This window comes from Peromyscus maniculatus, chromosome 3 (genome assembly GCF_049852395.1).
Source record: "Peromyscus maniculatus bairdii isolate BWxNUB_F1_BW_parent chromosome 3, HU_Pman_BW_mat_3.1, whole genome shotgun sequence".
Lineage (NCBI taxonomy): Eukaryota > Metazoa > Chordata > Mammalia > Rodentia > Cricetidae > Peromyscus > Peromyscus maniculatus.
The window spans coordinates 153,479,681-153,491,178 of NC_134854.1; the positions used below are offsets into that span (position 1 = coordinate 153,479,681).

General features: G+C 39.1%; 1 pseudogene; it reads left to right on the plus strand.

Moving 5' to 3' along the window:
• The first annotated feature begins 68 nt into the window (after window positions 1-68).
• On the plus strand, window positions 69-11,207 carry LOC107399829 (taste receptor type 2 member 136-like; annotated as a pseudogene).
• Window positions 11,208-11,498: the final 291 nt, after the last annotated feature.

Sequence of the window (11,498 nt, forward strand, 5' to 3'; positions counted from 1 at the left end):
TTGTTTCTTCTTCTTTGATTATGTTGCTTTGAAGAAAACCAGCTGCTGTGTCCTGAATGATCCCAGGAATGGGCTATGTGACAAGACAGATTATCTGGTCAACATGCAGTAAATATCTGAAGCCTGACAATACCCAAGTGAACTTAAAAGTGGATTGCCCTCCTATTGGCACTCTCAGTGATCCTGGTACGATTGTGACCTTGTCAAAATTAGAGGCAGTTGTACTTAGCTAAGCTATGCCTCAATCCATTTGCGTAAAGATACCAAGTTTGGGAGAGTAGTTTGTTATAAAGCCATAAATAAAAAAAATGCATCAGAAAAGAGGCTGCATGCTGTGGGTGACTGATTGATAAATAAAACACCGATTGGCCAGTAGCCCAGCAGGAAATATAGGTGGGACTAGCAGACAGGAGAATTGAGAGAACAGGACGGCAGAGAGGAGAAGACACTAGCCTGCCATCCAGGGAGCATCATGTAGAGGCAGCAGGTAAAGCTACAGAACATGTGGCAACATATAGATTAACAGAAATGGGCTGAGTATAAGAGTAAGAGCTAGACAATGGTAGGCCTGAGCTAATGGCTGAGCGGTTTAAATAATATAAGCATTTGTATGTTTATTTTATAAGTGGGCTTAGCGGGACCCAGAGAGAAAAACTCTAGCTATAGCTGCATAATGTGTACTCATCAGTAAACATCAAATAGCAGATTCAAAAAAGAAATAGATACAAAACCTATAGTTTTTACTATAGGAACTTTATGTAGGTAACTTGATTATGGCCTTAGCAGTCTGGGCAAGACTCTCTAATATCCATCAATGACAATAGCATAATTAATAAGAGAAAAATATAGGTCAACAGAATCCCCTGTTTGTGCTGGAACCCCCAGGCTAGAGGGAAATTCTGTATATGTATCTTGCTACAGATGTTAAAGACAATATTGGTCTCAAGAAATAAGGACAAAAGTTGGACAGCCAACTAAAGAGAAAGCCAGCTCAATAGTTCTCATAACTTAAGGACAGGTAGGAAAGGCATCTCCATTTAGTTTTTTAAATCATATATCTGCCCAAGAGTGATATAGCTGCGCCTTGGTGGAGATTGATTCCCGAATTTCTAAGAAAGTGCCGTATTGATTTCCAAAGTGGCTGTACAAGCTTGCATTCATACCAACAGTGAAGGAAAGTTCCCCTTGCTCCATATCCTCTCCAGCATAAGATGTCTTCAGTGTTTTTGATCCTAGCCATTTTGACGGGTGTAAGGTGGTATCTCAGAGTCATTTTGATTTGCATTTCCCTGATGCTTAGGGGTGTTGAGCAATTCCTTAAATGTCTTTCAGCCATTTGAGCTTCCTCTGTTGAGAATTCTCTATTTAGCTCTATAGCCCATTTCTTAATTGGACTATCAGGCATTTTGATGTCTAATTTCTTGAGTTCTTTATATATTCTGAATATCAGCTCTCTGTCAGATGTGGGGTTGGTGAAGACCTTTTCCCATCTGTAGGCTGTAGCTTTTTCATGTTGACCATGTCCTTCGCTCTACAAAAGCTTCTCAGTTTCAAGAGGTCCCATTGATTGATTGTTTCTCTCAGTGTCTGTGCTACTGGTGTTATATTTAGGAAGTGATCTCCTATGCTAATGCATTCAAGACTACTTCCCACTTTCTCTTCTATCAGGTTCAGAGTAACTGGATTTATGTTGAGGTCTTTGATCCACTTGGACTTATGTTTTGTGCACAGTGACAGATAGGGATCTCTTTGTAGCCTTCTACATGTTGACATCCAGTTATGCCAGAACCATTTGTTGATGATGCTTTCTTTTGTCCATTGTACAGTTTTGGCTTCTTTGTCAAAAATTATCAATCATACCGCAAGGGCACATGCTCAGCTATGTTTGTAGCAGCATTGTTTGTAATAGCCAGAACCTGGAAACAACCTAGATGCCCTTCAACTGAAGAATGGATAAATGAAATGTGGTACATACACACAATGGAGTACTACTCAGCAGAGAAAAACAATGACATCATGAGGTTTGCAGGGAAATGGATGCATCTAGAAAAAATCATCCTGAGTGAGGTAACCCAGACTCAGAAATACAAACATGGTGTGTACTCACTCATAGGAGGACACTAGATGTAAAGCAAAGGATGACTAGACTGCTACTCACAAATCCAGGGAGGCTACCTAGAAAACAGGACCCTGAGAAAGACACAGGGATCGCCCAGTGACAGAGAAATGGATGAGATCTACATGAGCAAACTGGACATAAGGGGAGGTAATGAAGGGCAAGGGTCGAGGGAAAGAGAGCTTAGGGGAGCGGGAGATCCCAACTGGATCAAGAACAGAGAGGGAGAACAAGGAAAAAAAAGACTATGATAAATGAAGTCCCCATGGTAATAGGAAGAAGCAAAGTTCTAGAGAGGTCCCCAGAAATCCACAAAGATACCTCCACAATAGGCTACTGGCAATGGTCAAGAAAAAACCCAAACGGACCTATTCTGGTGATAGGATGGCCAAACACCCTGTCATGCTAGAAATCTCATCCAATGACTGATGGAAGCGGTTGCAGAGATCCACGGCCAGGCCCCAGGTGGAGCTCCAGAATTCCAATTGATGAGAGAGAGGAGGGATCATGTGAGAAAGAGAAGTTGAGACCATGATTGGAAAAAGCACAGGGACAAATAGCTAAACTAGTGGAAACACATGAACTATGAACCAATATCTGAGGAGCCCCCAACTGGATCAGGCACTCTGGATAAGTGAGACAGTTGATTAGCTTGAACTGTTTGGGAGGCATCCAGGAAGTGGGACTGGGACCTGTCCTCAGCGCATGAACTGGCTGTCTGAAACCTGGGGCTTATGAAAGGACACTTGGCTCAGTCTGGGAGGAGGGGACTGGAACTGCCTGGACTGAGTCTACCAGGTTGATCTCAGTCCTCCGGGGAGGCTTTGCCCTGAAGGAGGTGGGAATGGGGGGTACACTGGGGGGAAAGGGAGGGGGGCAGGAGAGGGGAAAACAAGGGAATCTGTAGCTGATATGTAGAACTGAATGGTATTGTAAAATAAAATAAAAGAAAGAAAATAAAAAAAATAGAAAACCCTCCCATATAACAAAGAAATGATTCTTCTTATGTTAGGCATTTACTTTGCATAAACAAACAATTCAAGTGCTAGTAGCTTTTCATTAACAGAAACAATGTTGTCTTTTGTTGTTTCTGTGAGTTAAGTTTCCTTCCTCTAAGAGCTAAAACAGTTGAAAAAGCAAAGGATCTTGAGCAATTCCTTAAATGTCTTTCAGCCATTTGAGTTTCCTCTGTTGAGAATTCTCTGTTTATTTCTATAGCCCATTTCTTAATTGGACTGTTGGTCATTTTGATGTCTAATTTCTTTAGTTCCTTATATATTCTGGATATCAGTCCTCTGTCAGATGTGGGGTTGGTGAAGATCTTTTCCCATTCTGTAAGCTGTTGCTTTGCCTTGTTGACTGTATCCTTTGCTCTACAAAAGCTTCTCAGTTTCAAGAGGTCCCATTGATTGATTGTTTCTCTCAGTGCCTGTGCGACTGGTGTTATATTTAGGAAGTGATCTCCAATGCCAATGCGTTCAAGACTACTTCCTACTTTCTCTTCTAGCAGGTTCAGAGTAGCTGGATTTATGTTGAGGTCCTTGATGCACTTGGACTTAAGTTTTGTGCATGGTGACAGATATGGATCTATTTGCAGCCTTCTACATGTTGATATCCAGTTATGCCAGCACCATTTGTTGAAGATACTTTCTTTTTTCCATTGTACACTTTTGGCTTCTTTGTCAAAAATTATGTTCATAGGTGTGTGGGTTAATGTCAGGGTCTTCAATTCGATTCCATTGGTCCACATGTCGGTTTTTATGCCAATACCAAGCTGTTTTTATTACTGTAGCTCTATAGTAGAGCTTGAAGTCAGGGATTGTGATGCCTCCAGAGGTTGTTTTATTGTACAGGATTCTGGGAAATGCAAATCAAAACAACTCCGAGATACCACCTTACGCCTGTCAGAATGGCTAAGATCAAAAACACTGAGGACACTTTATGCTGGAGAGGATGTGGAACTCGGGGAACTCTCCTCCACTGCTGGTGGGAATGCAAGCTTGTACAACCACTTTGGAAATCAATATGGTGCTTTCCTAGAAAATTGGGAATCAATCTCCCCCAAGATCCAGCTATACCACTCTTGGGCATATACCCAAGAAATGCTCAATCATACCACAAGAGCACTTGCTCAGATGTGTTTATATCAGCATTGTTTATAATAGCCAAAACCTGGAAACAACCTAGATGCCCTTCAACTGAAGAATGGATAAATAAATTGTGGCACATATACACAATGGAATACTATTCAGCAGAGAAAAACAATAACATCATGAGGTTTGCAGGCAAATGGATGGATCTAGAAAAAATCATCCTGAGTGAGGTAACCCAGACTCAGAAAGACAAATATGACATGTACTCACACATAGGAGGATACTAGATGTAGAACAAGGATGACTGGACTGCTACTCACATCACCAGTGAGGCTACCTGGAAAACAGGACCCCAAGAAAGACACAGGGATCACCCAATGATGGAGAAATGGATGAGATCTACATGAACAGCCTGGACATGAGTGGGAGCAATGAACGGCGAGGGTCGAGGGAAAGAGAGCGGGAGATCCCACCTGGGTCAAGAACAGAGAGGGAGAACAAGGAATAGGAGACCATGGTAAATGAAGACCACATGAGAAAAGGAAGAAACAAAGTGCTAAAGAGGCCCACAGAAATCCACAAAGATACCCCCACAAAATACTGCTGGCAATGGCCGAGAGACAGCAGGGACTGACCTACTCTGGTGATGGGATGGCCAAACACCCTAATAGTTGTGCCAGAAACCCCATCCAAGTACTGAGAAATCTGGATGCAGACATCCATGGCTAGGCCCCAGGTGGAGCGCTGGGAGTCTAATTAGCGAGAAAGAGGAGGATTTATATGAGCGAGAATTGTTGAAACTAAGGTTGGATAAAGCACAGGGACAAATAGCCAAATGAATGGAAACACATGAACTATGAACCAAAGGCTGAGGGGCCCCCAACTGGATCAGGCCCTCTGAATAGGTGAGACAGTTGATTGACTTGATCTGTTTGGGAGGCATCTAGGCAGTGGTGCCAGGTCCTGGGCTCGCTGCATGAGATAGCTGTTTGAAACCTGGGACTTATACAGGGATGCTTGTCTCAATCTGGGAGGAGGGGACTGGACCTGCCTGGACTGAGCCTATTAGGTCGATCTCAGTCCTTGGGGGTGGCCTTGATCTGGAGGTGATGGGAAAGGGGGGTGGGCTGGGGGGAAGGAGAGGGGGGCAGGAAGGGGGAGAACAAGGAAATCTGTGGCTGTTATGTAGAACTGAATAGTATTGTAAAATAAAATAAATAAAATTAAAAAAAAAGAAAAAGCAAAGGATCGTTGAACCAGCTCTATTTCTCTATATACTATATTTCTATCCAAGATTGTGTCTTAGAGCTCCTAAAACAGATACCACAAGAAGAGAAATTCTCCAACCTAGCCTTGGATTCTACCCAATTTAAGTTCCATGATGTCAAGGGACAATATTGTAACAAATTTACAAATTTTAATTGGCTTTTATTTGCAAATATAGTTTTGAAGGACTCCTCATTCTGCAAAATGCAACATGCTTTCTGATTTTCTGAGAGTGGGCATTAGGTTTATAGATAGAATACAGTTAAAGAAAAAAAAAACCAAGAGTTCATAAATAAAAATTAAAACCCAAAGATGATCATCAGTCATTTGATCAACCACTGATCAAAAATTTGATTATTTCAAATATTTTTAGAAAGTAAAATTTGAATGACATTTTCTTTTAAAAATCATATTTACTAAAACTGACCAGTTGGGGTAATTTCTGGTACTCCTCCATCTCTTCTCTCCTCCTCGTCTTCCTCCTACTCCTTCTCTTCTTCTTCTTCTTCTTCTTCTTCTTCTTCTTCTTCTTCTTCTTCTTCTTCTTCTTCTTCTTCTTCTTCTTCTTTTCTCCTTTTTTCTTCTTTTCTTCTTCTTCTTCCTCTTTTCTCCTCCTCCTCCTCCTCCTCCTCCTCCTCCTCTTCCTCCTCCCTCTCTCTTCTATCTGCCATCCTGCTTATTTTAACAACTGTGTTTGGTATATAAATAACTCCTTTGATTTAGTATATTGAGCCTAGTATAAGAGATGAGTCCAAACATGGGCAAAGCAGAAGCTTTGTTGTGTTGCTATCGCCTTTAGGTTGAAACAACCCCTCTTGGGGGGATGAGAGAAGCTCATAATACCAGGAAACACAAGGTTCAGAAGCTCTTGGAATGCACAAGGCTCAAGTCCTCTCTCCAAGGTTATGTATGCAATAATAATCACTAGGGAGGAGACACTTTCTTACTGCTGAGCTACCAGCAAGGCTAGCATCTTTCCCAAGTCCTGACTGGTCCTAGGATAGGCTACTCCTGAATGCAGTTTTCCAGAGACACCCATGTTCCTGTAAGTAACCTTTGACCCATCCTCCTATAAGCAACTCAAAGAAACCCACTGGTTCACAAAGCTGGACATAGATGAAATCATTTCTTTGGTCTCTCAGTCTTTTATCTGGGCTGAACATCTCCCCTGGATTACATCCTTCTATAATTGCTATTTACTATTGACATACTAATTGTGAAAATAAATTATCATAGTAGGTGGATTATACTCTACCTACTTATGTGTGATGTGTCAACCTATCAAATTTATAAATGCAAAATAATGTTCACCTTCATAATTACATCTTCACTTAAATCCATGATTTTTAACAATTACAGTGCTTTCCTTAATTACATCATCATTTTCCTCCATCATTTTTATTCTGTAGATGAGTATAAAAATAAGCACCACCAATCTATGCTATATGAAAAAGCAAAAGAGGTAAAAAGGAAAACACAAAATAAAATAAAAATCAGTAATTTACTTAATTTATAGTAACTTCCAAATAGCTTTAACAGGACCATCTCCGCCAAACCTACTACCTATAAGTTCTGGGTCAAATTTGAAAACCCCAGCTCTCAACAATTGATAGAGAATGTAGGTGGAGAACTTTTAATGCTATTTAGAAAGCTAAGCAGATAATGTAACAGGGAACAGAGACTCTGACCCCGAACTCTGTTCTCAATTCTTTTAGGCAAGTAAGTTTGTGGGTGTCAGCAAATAGTTACTGCATAACATATTAAATAAGAACTATATATGATCTTATAGCTCAATAAACTAACCTTGGCAACTATATTTTAGCATTCCATTTTACCTAGTTATTGCCAAACATATCATTTACTGTTTAGAATTAATCTAAGGTCTTAAATAAGAATGTAGAAATTAATTTAAGATAATATCCCACAGAAATAATCACTGTTATATGTTAATTTTTGTTGTGTTTTGAGGCAAGGTCTGTCTATGTAGCTTTGGTTGGCATGGGAATCACTGTCCAGCTAAGCTGTCCTCAAACTTGAACTCATCTCTTATTTCTGCCTTTCTGGTGCTATCACACCTGAGAGCTATCTGCTTCAAGATTCTTATTTGGTTTACTTGAGCAAACACATTTACATTTGTATGTTTTAAATAAGAATAGTATCACTCTATTAGTAGTAAACCAGGTTAAGAAGTTTTGAAATTTTAGGTTAGCAATACCAAACCTTGCTGTGGGATGGTCTGTATGTCATATTGCTCTTATTGGTCAATAAATAAAACACCAATTGGCCAGTGGCCAGGCAGGAAGTATAGGCAAGACTAAGAGAGGAGAACAGAGAAAACAGGAAGGCAGAAGGAGTCACTGCCAGCCACCGCCATGACAAGCAGCATGTGAAGACGCCACAAGCCACAAGCCATGTGGCAAGGTATAGATTTATGGAAATGGAATAATTTAAGCTATAAGAACAGTTAGCAAGAAGCTTGCCACAGCCATACAGTTTGTAAGCAATATAAGTCTCTGTGTTTACTTGGTTGGGTCTGAGTGGCTGTGGGACTGGCGGGTGATGGAGATTTGTCCTGACTGTGGGCAAGGCAGGAAAACTCTAGCTACAAAACCTTATAAAATAAAACATGTCAGACAGAAGAACATCAACCCCACCTCCAAAGCAAACACAGTAAGTATGCTTAATCTGCTGGAAAATAATTATTATTGGATGAATTTGTAATTTTTTTCTTATAGAAAAAAATGTTCTCAAAAAGCAATATTTTATTTGCAATATTTTAAGATTTTGTTCATTTTCAATTTGGGAGGGGATTGTCACTGTTGTTGTTAATGAAGATGATATTATTTTATTAGTATTTTACCAATAAATATACCGAAATATCAAGGAGTTTTTAAAAAGTCCATATTACAGCTGTGTGAAGCCAAGTGCCTGGTTTTCCATCTTTGTAGTGTGACTTCAGCCCTCTCTAAAACCAATTATATTATAAAAATTGAAAAAAATTAGAACTCATAAATTAAACTATTTTAGCATGTACTAATCTCAAAAACAAAGTCATCAGAATCAGTTACATAAAAACTGAATATTTATATATGAAGTCTTAACTCCACAGTAACAAACACATGCTCTTTTGAGAAATATTTGGAAAACTTTTGGGGCTAGAGAGTTATCTCAGAGGTTAAGAGCACTTGTTCTTGGAAAGGACCTAGGTTTGATTCCCAACACTCACATGGAGGCTTACACTCCTCAAGCACCAGACACACATGTGGTACACCAACATACATGCAGGCATAATACTCATACACACAAAATAATAAAATAAACTTAAAAAGAGTTTGACATAGAATTTTTTAAAATACAGTTGATTATTTAAGTCAAGTAATATTTAAATATTAGCTATATTTAAGACAATAATTATATAAATATCTAACTATGATACATTTATTTGAAAATATTTATATGTTACATATATTTATAGTGGAATAAATGGTTTGAAGTACAACAAATGAGTACTTTAAACTTACATGATATCTTTGAAAATAGTCTTCAATTTAGAAGAGTGCAGCACAATGATTCTTCTATGAGAGATGAGGGCGCATGTGTGAGCACATGCAAGCACTGTGCACACAAGCTTTTGTCAGCTTTTGAGTAAAAATTATGCATAGGTAATAGGTATTTTCATCAGTTATCAGACTTTATGAAGTATTAACCTTCCTGGTGTCCCATGCAAATGTCTTGACAATTTGATTAGGAAATTTTCCAATTTTTTAAAATACATCAATCTGTCATTTAACAGGAATCCATATTGGTAATAATTCTATATATAACCAAGATAGAATAAAGTATTAACAAACTCATTGCATAATCTCTGTACTGAATTTTAAAATTTTAATTGCAAATCAGTAACGTGGATGAATACAAATTATGGTGGGCCTAACCATGAGGAAATTGTTTTAAACCATAAAACCATGTTTTTTTTTTATTTGCATGCTTGCAAATAATGCAGCTTCCCTCTAACCTCAGCCCTGAAATACACTAGTGCTTAGAAGGCTGTATAAGTAGAAATCCACTTGAACTGTTTTGCAAGCATTTTTGTTTTTATAAAAACAGCGCCAAACTCATTCACCAGCACACAGGGTTGCTTTTGCATTTTACAATGGCCATGATATTTAAACATAGCATGATCTTCACTGACCATAAATGACAAGCACAGGGATTGAGGTAGTCACAAAATCACAACCAGTGGCATGAGAACTACATTTTGTTTTTGGTCTTTTAAAAAAACTATTTGCTTTTAAAAGCAAACCAGACTTGGGCTGGAGAGATGGCTCAGAGGTTAAGAGCACTGACTGCTCTTCCAGAGGTCCTGAGTTCAATTCCCAGCAACCACATGGTGGCTCACAACCATCTGTAATCAGATCTGGCGCCTTCTTCTGTATACATGATAAATAAATAAATCTTTTTTTTTTTTAAAGCAAATCAGACTCAACTGTGCTCAACTGTGTTTAATCCAGCTTTATTAACTATACAAGTAAAATGCATTATTTGTGTTGCCTGGGCTGTAATCAACCATTTTAATACCTAGCTGGGAACTATAGTCAGCATACTGTATTTGCTGAAGATAGGCAATTTCTTGAACCTTATTTTTCTTGGCCTGAAGGGAAAAATTAAGAGTGTCATTGTAGTTGTTCTTTTGGGGAGTTTGATGCTTTTGTTTCCTAATCTTGTGATGGGAACCATATGTGGGAAAGTCCAAGTGGATGGTCACAGAGGCAACTTGACTGGGAAGCTCAAACTGGCTTATATCATAAACCATACACTTTTGATGACATTCACTCTGAACAACGTCATTCCCTTTACCACATCTACGATCTGTCTTCTGAGGTGGTATTGTGTTCCCCAAAATATTGTGTACCCTAATAAATTTATCTAGGGTCAGAGACAGAACAGCCACAATATTAAACATAGAGGATAGGCATTGGTAGCACACGTCTTTAACCCTAGCATTCCAGAGGCAGAAATCCATGTGTTCAAGGATACAGCCAAGCATGGTTACTCACGCCTTTAATCCCAGAAAGCGAGCCTTTAATCCTAGGGAGTGGTGGTAGAAAGCAGAAAGATATAATGCATAGAGATCAGAAACTAGAAGCATTTGGCTGGTTAAGCATTTGACGGGTTAAGCTTTCAGGCTTCTAGCAGCACAGTTCAGCTGAGAGCCATTCGGATATGTGGACGCAGAGGCTACAAGTTTGAGGAAACAAGACCAGCTGAGGATCTGGCGAGGTAAGGTTGGCTGTGGCTTGTTCTATCTCTATGATTTTCCAGTATTCACCCCAATACATGGCTGGATTTGATTTTATTAATAAGAACTTTTAGGATTCCTGCTACAGTCTTCTGCTGTTAATCTATTCTCTGTGTAAACACCTTCAGACAATGAAGCTTTACAGTAAAGGATCCCAAGATCCAAGCACTATGGCCCACATTAAGGCTTTGCAAGCTGTGATCTCCTTTCTGTTGTTATTTTCCATGTTCATTCTGTCTCTAGTCTTATCAGGTTACAGTTATATGACGTCTCTGGATGAGCCAGTCCACCTGATTTACCAGGTTATTGGCACCCTGTATCCTTCAAGCCATTCCTGCATACTGATACAGGGAAACAAGAAGATCAAATAGGCCTTTGTGTTGGTGATGGTGCAGGTGCGAACAAGGTCTGGCTGAAAGAACCAAAACCTTGAAGTCCTTCAGCCAATATTAGAGATGTGCTGTGACTAGTATCAGAGTCTGCAGCATTTTGTGCTTCCTATTGCTTTTGAAAAATGTGCTGTGTGTGAATTATTTCTAAAGAAATTTAAAAGAAATATTTATATATATGTCGACCAAATTAGAGATTATTTGTGTTTATGGACATGTATAAAATATACAAGAAAACCTTTCTATAGCATTCCCTTAATATTATTTTCATAAAAACCATGCCATTTTTCAAAATGTGCTTCACATTTTTCAGAATTAGAAAGCCATGTGTAACT